Here is a 13,829-nt window from a genome sequence, read left to right as displayed (position 1 = left end):
AAGGTACACTTGGCAACACAGCAATATTTATATTGATAATCCTTTGCTTTCCATGCACATATTTATCACAATACACATAATTTCCAAAATATTCAAATATACAGTATATCCGTATTTAAATTATTTCATCCATCCATCCATCCATCCATCCATCCATAATCCACCTTACGCTTTGCTTAAGTGTACTCACATAGAGATATTCTTGCTATCACTTACATTACATTACATTACATTGCAAATTTTTCTTGTTTCTGATAATTATGGTCAGGTCCTCCACTCTGTAAGTTCATCTACGTCCATGACTACTGTGTCTGTCTGGTCTCTCTCTTCCCTCTGTGTTCATCCCGTCCCCTCTGGTCTCTCCCTAACCCCTCTGTCTTCTCTGTGTTCCCTTTGTGTTCATTTCGTCCCCCAGGGTCCCTCCCTGTTCCCTTTGCTCTCTCACTGCCCTCTCTCTCTCTCTCTTCTCTCTGTTCCCTCTGTCTTCTTCCTGTCTCCTTTGGTCTCGCCCTGCCCTCCTCTCTTCTCTCTGTTCCCACTGTGTTCTTCCAGTACCCTTTGGTCTTTCCCTGCCCCCCCCTCCCTCTCTCCTCTCTCTGTTCCCTCTCTGTTCTTCCTGTCCCCTAGGGTCTCTCCCTGTCCCCTCTGGTCTCTCCCTGCCCTCTCTCCCTTCTCTCTGTTCCCTCTGTGTTCTTCCTGTCCCCTAGGGTCTCTCCCTGTCCCCTCTGCTCTCTCTTTGCCCTATTTCTCTTCCCTCTGTTCCCTCTGTGTTCTCCCTATCCCCTTTGTTCTCTCCCTAATCCCTCTTTCTTCTCTCTGTTCTCCTTGTCCCCTTTGGTCTCTCCCTGACCCCTCTGTCTTCTCTCTGTTCCCTCTGTGTTCTTCTTGTCCCCTTTAGTCTCTCCCTGACCCATCTGTCTTCCCTCTGTTACCCTCTGTGTTCTTCTTGTCCAATTTTTTCTCTCCCTACCCCCTCTCTCTTCTCTCTGTTCCCTCTGTGTTCTTCCTAACCCCTTTGGTCTCTCCCTGACCCCTCTGTCTTCTCTCTGTTGCCTCTGTGTTCTTCCTAACCCCTTTGATCTCTCCCTGACCCCTCTGTCTTATCTCTGTTCCCTCTGTGTTCTTCCTAACCCCTTTGGTCTCTCCCTGACCCCTCTCTCTTCTCTCTGTTCCCTCTGTGTTCATCTTGTCCCCTAGGGTCTCTCCCAGTCCCCTCTGGTCTCTCTCCCTGCCCCATCTCTCTTCTCTCTGTTCCATCTGTGTTCTTCCTGCCCCCTTTGGTCTCTCTCTAATCCCTCTGTTCCCTCTGTGTTCTTCTTGTCCCCTTTGGTCTCTCCCTGACCCCTCTGTCTTCTCCCTGTTCCCTCTGTGTTCTTCTTGTCCCCTTTAGTCTCTCCCTGACCCCTCTGTCTTCTCTCTGTTCCCTCTGTGTTCTTATTGTCCAATATGGTCTCTCCCTACCCCCTCTCTCTTCTCTCTGTTCCCTCTGTGTTCTTCCTGACCCCTTTGGTCTCTCCCTGATCCCTCTGTCTTCTCTCTGTTACCTCTCTCTTCTTCTTGTCCAATTTGGTCTCTCCCTGCCCCCTCTCTCTTCTCTCTGTTCCCTCTGTGTTCCTCCTGTCCCCTTTGGTCTCTCCCTCTCCCTCTCTCTTCTCTCTGTTCCCTCTGTGTTCATCTTGTCCCCTAGGGTCTCTCCCTGTCCCCTCTGATCTCTCCCTGCACTCTCTCTCTTCTCACTGTTCCATTTCTGTTCTTCCTGTCCCTTTTAGTCTCTTCTTGACCCCTCTGTATTCTCTGTGTTCTTCCTGTCCCCTTTGGTCTCTCCCAGAAACATCTGTCTTCTCTATATTCCCTCTGTGTTCCTCTTGCCCCCTAGGGTCTCTCCCAGGTTCCTTCGGTCTCTCCCTGACCCCTCTGTCTTCTCTCTGTTACCTCTGTGTTCTTCTTATCCCCTAGGGTCTTTCCCTAACCCCTCTGTCTTCTCTCTGTTCCCCCTGTGCTCTTCTTGACCAATTCGGTCTCTCCCTGTCCCCTCTGTCTTCTCTCTGTTCCCTCTGTATTCTTCCTGTCCCCTTTGGTCTCTCCCTGACACATCTGTCTTCTCTCTGTTCCCTCTGTTCTTTCTCTCCCCTTTGGTCTCTCCCTGTCCCCTCTGTCTTCTCTCTGTTCCCTCTGTGTTCTTCCTGTCCCCTTTGGTCTCTCCCTGACCCCGCTGTCTTCTCTCTGTTCCCTCTGTGTTCTTCTTGTCCCCTAGGGTCTCATCCTGGCCCCTTTGGCCTCTCCCTGTCCCCTCTGTCTTCTCTCTGTTCCCTCTGTTTTCTTCTTGTCCAATTTGGTCTCTCCCTGACCCCTCTGTCTTCTCTCTGTTCCCTCTGTGTTCTTCTAGTCCCCTTTGATCTCTCCCTGACCCCTTTGTCTTCTCTCTGTTCCCTCTGTGTTCTTCCTGTCCCCTCTCGTCTCTCCCTGACCCCTCTGTCTTCTCTCTGTTCCCTCTGTGTTCTTCCTGTCCCGTTTTGGTCTCTCCCTGCCCCCTCTCTCTTCTCTCTGTTCCCTCTGTGTTCTTCCTGTCCCCTTTGGTCTCTCCCTGCACCCTCTCTCTTCTCTCTGTTCCGTCTGTGTTCTTCCTGTCGCCTTTGGTCCCTCCGTGACCCCTCTGTCTTCTCTCTGTTCCCTCTGTGTTCTTCCTGTCCCCTTTGGTCTCTCCCTGCTCCCTCTCTCTTCTCTCTGTTATCTCTGTCTTCTTCGTCTTCTCCAATTTGGTCTCTCCCTGCCCCCTTCTCTTGTCTCTGTTTCCTCTGTGTTCTTCTTGTCCCCTAAGGTCTCTCCCTGGCCCCTTTGGTCTCTCCCTGACCCCTCTGTCTTCTCTCTGTTCCCTCTGTGTTCTTCCTGTCCCCTTTGGTCTCTCCCTGCCCCCTCTCTCTTCCCTCTGTTCCCTCTGTGTTCTTCTTGTCCCCTAGGGTCTCTTCCTGGCCCCTTTGGCCTCTCCCTGTCCCCTCTGTCTTCTCTCTGTGTTCTTCCCGTCCCCTCTGGTCTCTCCCTGCCCCCACTCTCTTCTCTCTGTTCCCACTGTTTTCTTCCTCTCCCCTTTCGTGTCTCCCTGTCCCCTCTGTCTTCTCTCTGCCCCTCTGTGTTCTTCCTGACCATTCTGTCTCCCATCTGTCCACTCTGTGTTCCCCCTATCCCCTCTGTGTTCTTCCTGACCCTCTGTCCACTCTGTGTTCCCCCTACCTCTCTCTTCTCTCTGTCCCCTCTGTGTTCTTCCTGTCCACTCTGGTCTCTCCCTGTGCCCTCTGTCTTCTGCCTGTCCTCTCTGTTTTTCCTGTCCCCTCTCTCTTCTCTCTCTCCCCTCTGTTGTCTTCCTGTCCGCCGCTCTGGTCTCTCCCTGACCCTGTGGTCTCTTCGTTTCCCCTCTGGTCTCTCCCTGCCTCTTGTCTTCTCTTTGTTCTCTCTCTGCCCCTTCTGTCCTCTCCCTGCTCCGTCTGTGCTCTCCCTTTTCCCTCTGTGCTCACCCTGTCCCCTCTCTGCTTTCCTTCTCCTTTCTCTGTCCCCTCTCTACTATCCCTGTCTCTCTGTGCTCTTCCTGTCCCCTCTGTGCTCTCCCTGTCCTCTCTGGTGTCTCTCATTACTCACTACTTTCTCTCTGCCCTCTCTGTGCTCTCTCTACCCTCTCAGTGATCTCTCTATCCTCTCTACTTTTTCTCTTTGCTCTATCTGCCATCTCTTTTGTCTCTCTGTCCTCTCTACTTTCTCTCTGTGCTCTCTCTGCCCTCTCAGTGATCTCTCTATCCTCTCTACTTTCTCTCTGTGCTCTATCTGCCCTCTCTTTTTGTCTCTTTGTCCTCTCTACTTTCTCTCTGTGCTCTGTGTGCCATCTCTGTACTCTGGTTGCCCTCTCTGAACCTTATCTGAATTTCCTGTATTCTATTTACGTCCTTTATACTCTCTCTGTACCCACTTTTGCCTGTGTGTTCTCTCTATTTTCACCCTGTCCTCTATCTTCCCTTTCTGTCGTCCCTCTTCTCCAACTGTCCTCTCTATTCTCTCCCTGCCCTCACTGTGCTCTCTGTGTTCTCTCTATCTTATCTGTGATCTTTCTGTCCTCTCTCTTCTCTTTCTGTACTCACTGTGCTCTCTCTCCTTCCTTGTGCTCACTCTGCTTTCTCTGTGCTCTCTTTCCGCTCTCTGTGACCACCCCTGCAGCTTGCCAAGTGTCAGTATTCAACACTACAACACCAAACAACCAATGGAATGTAATAAATCTTGCTATGTATTTGCAAAGGATTAACATACACATTAGTCTTTATAACTGTTCTATAATTATTAGCGTAAAATTAGTTATTATTCCAAAGCACTAAAGAAAAGTATTGCCAAATTGATTGTAATTGCCTCATTAGCAAGCCTTTTTATGATAAACAATTTTTTTTAACTCAAAGGTCTATTACACTATTTCAGGGGCTAATGACTGTTATGTAAAATAATAATAATAAATATATACAACGGACAGTCAAAAAGTAACCTTAATAATTGTTTTATTAATTGAATATGTACGTAAGACTACAACCACTTCATCACTTTTCAATATAGTCCTCACTACATTCAATGCAAGTGTTCCTGTTATACTACGTTGAAAAGTGATCAAGTGTATGTAGTCTTATTGTACATATTCAAATAATGAAACAGTTATTAAAGTTACTTGTTTACTCTCCCTACAACAGCTACATGCATTTAGTGTACCAGCTAAATATTTTGTAAAGCAGAGATGTTTATTAAGGATGAATACTCGAACCAATAATCCATAACTTTCATACGAATCTAATCAATGTCAGTTTAACGAAAATAATTATGTTGCTCCCACAAGTTCATCATATTGACATTAAACTAAATAAACTAATAAATACTGTATCTCAATTCACATGTAAATTCAAAATCTCACTGCTTTACAAGTTTTCCACACTACAAGTATGAGGTTTCTAAATTGAAAATTTCATACCAACTAAGCCGAAATCAGTCGACATGTACCAGTGACTTAGTGCTCGAAATTAACCATCTGTGCAATAGCAAAAGACATAATTCAAAAGTATAAATTGCGCAAGTACTGTATCTACACAGAAAACTAACCTTCTACCATCAGATACATGCATCAACTAATGTGTGTTTCTGCATCCCTAGGTTTCCACAATGACATGCCTCTCCTCACTGCTTCTTTCTTCTTCTAATGTATCTTCTGTTTTTCTACTGAATCATCAGCTTTATACAGTCAACCAATCTGGAAGAAATATTTAAGATCTCACTGAACATAATGCAGAAAACATTCTAGCCTCCACTGTGATTATGATGCTTATGATGATGATGATGATGATGATGATGATGATGATGATAGTTACTTATGTCAATCTTCGTCTTAACAGTATTTATTTATTCAATTTAATTTTATTCATTTATCTAATTCAATATAATTAAATCACTTTATTTAATTTAATCCAATTAAATTAATTTACTTCATTTTAGTTATTTATTTTCTTATTCATTCATTTATTTAAATCTTATGTTATTAAATTAATTTAATTTAATTCATTTATTCCATTTAATAATTGAATTTAATATAATTCACTTATTTATTTAATAAAACTTAATTAATAAATTTAATTCAACTCATTTATTTTATTGCTTTATTTTATTATAATTAATTCATTTACGTCATTCCATTTTATTTATTTATTCATTTCATATGTTTAATTTATTTTATTTATATAATTAAATTTTATTAATTTATTCAATTCAATTACATTTATTATTATTATTATTATTATTATTATTATTATTATTATTATCATCAAACACTTTCCCTAAACAGGGATTACCTAGAAGACAAAGTATACCATTTACAAAAACAATAAATTGTTATGAATATAAAGCAAAAGCAAGAAAGAGGAAAAGAAATTACAGATGGTGATGTTTAAGGAAAGACTGTTTTAAAGTAACATTACTTTATTACAGAAATAGGCTAACAAAGAAAGTATAACTGTGATTCCCTCCTAGTTCTGTGGCAGGGGCAACAGTAGATTCGTGATAGAAATTGATAATTTAGAAATTCATCCAGAGGCTTCAATGCCGGAAGACTTCTGATGGGTGATAATAAAGTACGATTTCAGTGAGAGGGAGGTAGGGGTAACGGGAGTGCCTGGGGAAAATCGGCTTGTTTTCATGTGTGTTGTGGGGGACAGGACGAGAGAGATGGAATCCGGAATCCGGTAGAAGGTTAGTTCTCTAGTTCAAAGGATCAACACAGCGAACTGTGCGACTTACCGACTTCAGGAGCAGGGAAAATGGTGACCTCTATCACAGACAGATCAAACAGAGCGAACTCGCCAGTTACCGAATGTAGCGGGGGGGGGGGGATGGTTGTGTTTTATCGAACAAGCCGAATCGAGAGTCGAAGTCAGGAAGGTGAGAGATAAGGGTGATCAGGGGAGAGAAGTGGGTGGGTTGGAGGTGGTGATGAGACTTGTAGTGACACGAGAATAAAATAAGTTTAGGGTACGTAAGGAGTGAGGAAGATTCGGCTGGTGTAGGAAAGAATACAGGAGACAGGGACTGAGCTTAGCTCCCTGTTCCCAGGGTGGTGGCCGTGTGTAGACACGTCCGAACAAAAGACAACCGGACTACACGAGAGATAGAGAGTGGTTATTATAACTGCGAGATGAGAGATCTGCCCACCTCGCAGTTATAGAAACCACTCACTATCTCTCGAGCAGTCCGGATTTGTGCGAGGCAGGCCTCGCACCCATCGGTTCAGAAAAACCAAGGCTATAGCGTAGGCCTGGTTGGAAGACTGCTGCTAGTGATGGAGGACGCATTAGAGCTACCCCTTTACCATCTAGCAAACAAGTGACTCTGAACTCGAAAATCGAAAAAGAGAGGAGAATATGGAGGAAAAATTTAAAAGGTACGCAAAGCGCGTCCTTGCAAGGGGCTGGGAGCTGTAAGAAACTAAATATGTGAGCTCCAAGCCTGTTGGCCACTAGTCTCACTCCGGATTACGCTGCTCCACTGAAGGACCTCTAGAAAATTTTGAAGGGGAAAACCGAAAATGGACGTAACCTCTTAGGTACCACATACGCAAGGGGGATGGAAATGTGATCAAAATTATCACGGGACGGGACTAGGAGATAGCTGGTTTAGATCTGCATATTGAAATGAACTGTCATTTCGCAGTGCAGAAGGAGTCTTGAAGACTCTGTCATCTGTGACTCTGAACTCATGTCCCAGCTGTATTTATACCCCTCTCGGTGGTGGGGGACGCCATTGACGTCACAGTGCCTGAGAACATTTCTACTGCCAACGTGACTTGTCGCCGCGCGATCCTTGCTTTTTCCCTCACAAGAGGGAAAAAAAGCGAGCCAACCTGCTTTATGAGAGAGAGAGAGAGAGAGAGAGAGAGAGAGAGAGAGAGAGAGAGAGAGAGAGAGAGAGAGAGAGAAAACAGCGACTGTCGTTTGCGCGGGTAGGTTTGAACTGTTTAAAATAGGACGCATGGGCATCGAAAATTGATATACACATTTAAATTTTAATTCTGATTTCAAATAATAATTTCAATTGTATACTTATCCATATATATTTTGTTTTACTTTTAAATTTAACTTACTTCTCTTCTCTATTTTAATTTTAACTTAATTTATTCTTTTTTAATTTCATTTTTCAATTTCAACTTTCATTTCAACTTTAATTTTATTCTCTTTTATTACAAATTTAAATTTCATATACTTTTTCAGTTTTATTCCATTTTTAAATTATAATTTTAACTTTACTTTTAATTTCTGTTTCAATTTAATTTTATAATTACAATTTTAATTCAGTATTTTAATTTTAATTCTAATTTCAATTTCATTTTGTACTTTAATTTCCATTCTAACACAATTTTTTTTATTTTCACTCCATTTAAAATTTTAATTTTCATTTCATTTCATTTCTTAACATTATTCTCAATTCTATTTTTCCATTTTTATTTTATTTTACGATTATACTAAAATTCATAACTCTGCTGTCTGTGCAGTGAGAACAAAGCTGATAAGTGCGGCTAACAGAACGCCTCAAACTCTATCTGTAGTGTGAAGGGGAATCCTCAGCTCCCAGGCATATGGACAGTAGAGGCCAGCACAGTTTTAAAAAATGGTCAAGGAGAACAAAGGGGCTCAGATACCTGCCCTTTTAACTGTAGCATCCCCGCATATTTACTATTAACCGCCAATAAAATCGAGCAAATCTGTTGCACTTTTTTCTACACTTACTATTTGCCTACCTAAAATGTTTCGGTCTCTAATCTCCGGAAATAATGGCCATATCGAGGAACAGGATGCGGTGTTGTATTCTACTTTGACATACTTCGCACATGGTAGCATCAAAATGGGAATCCCAAACACAAGCTCATTTTCGAGAAAAAAAATTCTAAAGCTATTCTACCAACATTCCCGTATGTGCAGTGAGAACAAAGCTGATAAGTGCGGCAAATAGAACGCCTCGAATTCTATCTCTAGTGTAAAGGAAAACCCTCTCCACCCAGGTATTTGGACACTAGAAGCTGGCAAATTTTCAAAAAGTGGTAATTTTGACTTTCCAAAACAGACTTTTCTCTACACAAGGAGAACAAAGGGGCTCAGAGACCCGCCCTTTTCACTGTAGCATCCCCACATGTTTACTAATAATCACTAATAAAATCGAGCAAATCTCTTGCACTTTTTCTACACTTATTAATTCCCTACCTAAAATATTTCGGTCTCTAATCTGCGGAAATAATGGTCATATCGAATGGGATGCGGTGTGATATTCCCCCTTGAGTTACTTCAGACACGACAGCATCAAAATGGGAATCCCGAACATAAGCTGATTTTCGAGAAAAAATACCAACATCTACTCTACCAACATTCTCGCCACCATAACTCCGCTGTATGTTCAGTGACAACAAAGCTGTTAAGTGCGGCAAATAGAGCTCGTCAAACTCTATCTGTAGTGCAAAGGACAACCCTCTGCCTCCAGGCATATGCACGGTAGAGGCCGGCAAAATTTCAAAAGTGGTCATTTTCATTTTCATTTTCCAAAACAGACTTTTCTCTACACAAGGAGAACGAAGAAGCTCACAGACTCACCCTTTTGCACTGTTCACTACTGTTGTACATGATAACTTAATTCGGATGACTTGCTGAACAGATGACTACTGCATTCCACTCCTGCTCACACTTACCAGCATATCTGACACCACCATTACACTTTTAATGGAAAAGAAAGGATTTTACTGGAAGAACTGGGGCTCTCAGGATATTATAGGAAGACTACATGGTTATTGAACTCAGGTTCTAGACTGAATTAGTTGTGAATGGAACTATACTTTATTTATTAAATATATACAAAATATATATACATAATGAGTTACTTGCATGGTATATCTCTTTTCAGAGCTGACGTCATTACGATCCTTCCTTCCATTTATTTCTTCCTTAGATTCTGACTATCATTGACTGTATCAGTGTCTGCCACCAATCTTCTCACCATCACTTTTTATATTCTCTTATCTGTTTTCCAGCCAGGATACCACCCATACTATCCACCAGGTGAGATGGGCTTTAAACTCCTTTTGATTATACGTGCTTAAAGATGTCGTCTTAATCAAACAGCTGTTACAAGTGCAATACAGTGATAAGTCGTTTTACTCAGACTACCCATAAGAAAAGATTTCGAAAATACGTGATTTAATTTAATCAATTAAAATGCATGCTTTATTCCACTGGACCAATGCGATTATTCCAGCAGTGATTCGTGGCGCAAGAATACTTTTATCATAGGCAGGATTTACCGCATGCGCCACATAACTCTATAATGCTGGCTAAGCATCTATCTACTTCACAAGCTGGGATTGCATTGGGTGTCTGCTTAAGGTCATGTATTCCGCTGACACTGTTCCTGCACTGTTTCAAATTTAACACCCCACAGGAAATCATGCTACAAGGTATTCCTAAGCCCTGGGACATAACAAGGCTCCCTTCTTTTCAAAAAGATGATGCCTCAATGGCACATGCTTTTTCATTGAACTTGTTATCTGGCCTAGTGATGGTGGATTAGATTCTGCAATACAATCATACACACAAGCAACAGTGAGAGTTTACAGAGTTAGTCTCGTGTCAGGGACTCTTTCTGCTCAGGCAGGCTTATGGGGCATTTATTCCCTCGCCATTGGCTTTCAAATGCACACCATGTATACTATGAATTTGGTGGTCGCTGAATTACAAATCAGAGTCGAATCACTAATAATGATTTTAAAACTTGGTTTATGCACTCTAATTGGTTTTGGATTTCCTGTGTTAAATTTTGAAATTTTCTATAATTTTGTGTTAATTTGGTTTGGTTCACTGCATGGCATCAGCTATAACACTCATCAACTCTAGGTACAATAATAGATTTTGGATAGTCTTTTCTCTTCGTTACAATAAAATTTCACAATATAGGATATTATTAAGATAACACAATATTTCTCTCTCTCTCTCTCACTCATTCTCTTTTGTTTTTGTCAGGGCTCCAATATACATTCTTTTCTCCTCACGCATAACTCACACACACATTTTCCAATGTAATTCACTCCATTCTTAAGCTAAATGTTTATCCTAAAAGCAGTCAAGTTTTAACTCTGTGTTCTGTGTTGGATGCCTTTTCGTACATACAGCACTCTCCTTCTGCTGACACATGCAGTTGAGTTCCATACTGAACACTGATAGCATTCCAGCTGGTGAATGATGTCACCTATCCTTCGTGGCTCCCGTTACTTATGCTGTGTTTCATGGTACATCTTGCATTCTCGAAGCCTAGAACACATACATACAGTAAGTTCCAGTATTACAAGATTAAATTAAGATAATCGTTTACACAATTACGAAAGAGTTTTTAGATATGACATGTCTAACTTCAATTTTCACATCAACTATGCTTTCTTTAAATCATCACTTCAGATGCGTTTGAATTTGAATATTTACACATAAGTGTATTAGGCAGAGTAACATTCAAGATCAGCGCGTCTGGCGGCAAAACCAGGTGGCTCGGGTTCAAATCCCGGTTGGGGCAAGTTATCTGGTTGAGGTTTTTTCCGGGGTTTTCCCTCAACCCAATACGAGCATATGCTAGGTAACTTTCGGTGCTGGACCCTGGACTCATTTCACCGGCATTGTCACCTTCATATCATTCAGACGCTAAATAACCTAGATGTTGATATAGCGTCATAAAATAACCCAATAAAAAAAAAAACATTCAAGACTATATTAAATGCTATTATATCCTTGTGTTAAATTTATCCTAAACTTAGAAACATACCTTACTTCATTGTTCAAAATGTTTCGAAATCTATATACATATTACATAGCAGTTAACTCGGATATACAGAATTATTTATGATACAGTTATTTTCAGTTACAAAAGTAAAAGTAAATTTTACAAGTGCCATTTTGAGCTACAGCATTTCCAGGCGAGCTTCATGCTCTACTTAATATTATACAATATACTTAGAGTTTTTCCTGGAATGGACGATATCACGTCGAAGGTCATTCTGATCCAAAGACACAGGCTTCCTCAGTTTCCTCTGGCTAGACAGTGTGGTTCAGTAGCTGAAAATATTGTTGCATGTGGGGAACAGAGTGTTAATCTCGTCCCCATATTTTCTTAGATCACTTTCTTGCAACAACAATTAGACACCTGTAATTAAATAAGTTAGTAAATATTTCTAGTTCTCAGTCCGTAACAAAGTGAAGTTGGTTGGCTTCCCTGTTCAGCTGTTTCATTAGTCACACTGAGAGCATTAACTGAATTATGAGAGGGGGTCGAACTCGTGACCTGGTTCAGCAGAACTGTGTGCCTGGGGAGAATCATGTCATCTCACTTTCCACGAGCCAAGAGGGATTTCGTCCTTGGACTCAAAACCTCCATCTCTTCCTACTCTATCTCTTAATTCGCTTAGTGGTATCTCATCTTCCGATGCCCACGCTTTTTCTCTCACTGTCCCTCATGTTTCATTGATTATCCCTTCACCTTGGGGTTCTCTGTTCGATTCCATTCCCAGGGATCCTTCATCATTCTCACAATATTGCGTGTACATACTTTCCGTTTCATTTTCAGTAGGGTGAATGTCACCATCCTGACCATCGACTCTACCAGAGCACAACTTTAATCTATTTACGTCAACTACTTGTGTTCTACCATCTCTGTAACGAATGTGGTAATTGACTTCATTTAGTCTTTCTACTATCTCAACTGGTTTAGCTAGTTTCTTTGTTATTCCCTTTTTCAACATTGTGCTGTGTATGAATACTTTGTCTCCTACCTCAAATGTTTCAAGCTTCACATTTCCCCTCTTCTACTGTCTGGCTTGCATTGTCTTACTCTGCTTTAATCCATCTCTAACCACTTTGTAGACTGTCTCTAGCTTCCTGGCTAGGCCAAATACAGTTTCGAATTCTACATTTTCTCTTGGAAATTTCGGACTGACATCAACTGAAATGGCAGAGGCATTTCCTTGCCATACAAGAGAAAGTATGGGGAGTAGCCCGTCACCGAGTGGGGTGTACTTCTCTACACCATTTGTACTATAGCTATCCACTTATTCCAATCTCTTTGGTATTTATGCACAAAGTGAGACATCATTTTCCGTGAACGTTTGATGACTGCATTCAACTAGTCCATTTGCCATAGGATGATACGGACTTGTTTTTTTTTTTTTTTATGTGTAGCAATTTGCAAACTTCCTTCAACATTGTAGATAAAAAATTCCTATCTTTATTAGTTAATAATTGTTTAGGAGTTCCATGACAAGCAATTATTTTAGTGACAACTTCCCTAGCTAAAGTTTCTGCACATTGGTCAGGCATAGGAATAGCTTCACTCCACTTCGTGAAGGCATCCATCAAAGTCAACAGATAGACACTTATACTGGAACAGAAACGATTTTACTGAAAGAGCTGGGGCTCTCAGGACATTGTAGGAAAACTACATGGTTACTAAACTTAGGTTCAAACTGAATTAGTTATGAATGAAACTACACTTGATTTAATATATACAAAATATATACATAGCGAGTTACTTACATGGTATATCTCTTGTAGGAGCTGACATCATTACGATCCTTCCTTCGATTTATTTCTTCCTTACACTCTATCACTGACTGTATCACTGTCTTCCGCCAATCTTCTCCCACCATTTTTATATTTTCTTATCGGTTTCCTGACCAGGGTACCACCCACACTATCCACCAGATGAGATGGGCTTTAAACCCCTTTTGATTATACGTGCTTAAAGATGTCGTCTTAATCAAACATGTGTTACAATTAATTCGATTCAGTGCAATACAGTGATAAGTCGCTTTAATGAGTCTACACGTAAGAAAAAAGTTCGAACAATGCGTGATTTAATTTAATCAATTAAAATGCATGCTATATTCCACTGGACCAATGCGATTAGTCCAGCAGTCATTCGTGAGCAGTGATTTACCGCACGCGCCACATAACTCTATAACACTGGCTAAGCATCTATCTACTTCATAAGCTTGGTTTGCATTGGGTGTCTGCTTAAGGTCATGTCTTCTGCTGACACTCTTCCTGGACTGTTTCAAATTTAACACCCCACAGGAAATCATGCTATAGGGTGTTCTTAAGCCCTGGGACATAACACTAATAATCACCAATAAAATCGAGCAAATCCATTCAACTTTTTTTTGTAGACTTATTTTTTTTCCTTATCTAAAATATTTCAGTCTCTAATCTATGGAAATAATGGCCATATCGAGGAACGGGATGTGGTCT

At 41.2% G+C, this 13,829-nt stretch overlaps 1 long non-coding RNA gene across 3 annotated transcripts in view; it reads right to left on the bottom strand.

Moving 5' to 3' along the window:
* LOC138716214 (uncharacterized) overlaps positions 1 to 13,829 on the bottom strand; it is a 143,871-nt gene that overhangs the window by 31,863 nt on the left and 98,179 nt on the right. For all 3 annotated transcript variants that reach the window (XR_011336589.1, XR_011336588.1, XR_011336590.1), the window contains 2 exons: positions 5,119 to 5,266; positions 4,125 to 4,224 (listed from right to left, as the gene is read on the bottom strand). This is a non-coding gene — a long non-coding RNA (uncharacterized lncRNA). The remainder of the gene's footprint in view (positions 1 to 4,124; positions 4,225 to 5,118; positions 5,267 to 13,829) is intronic.

This window comes from Periplaneta americana, chromosome 16, assembly GCF_040183065.1.
Source record: "Periplaneta americana isolate PAMFEO1 chromosome 16, P.americana_PAMFEO1_priV1, whole genome shotgun sequence".
In the NCBI taxonomy this organism is placed as follows: Eukaryota; Metazoa; Arthropoda; class Insecta; order Blattodea; family Blattidae; genus Periplaneta; species Periplaneta americana.
This window is presented reverse-complemented; position numbering and strand designations above follow the sequence as displayed.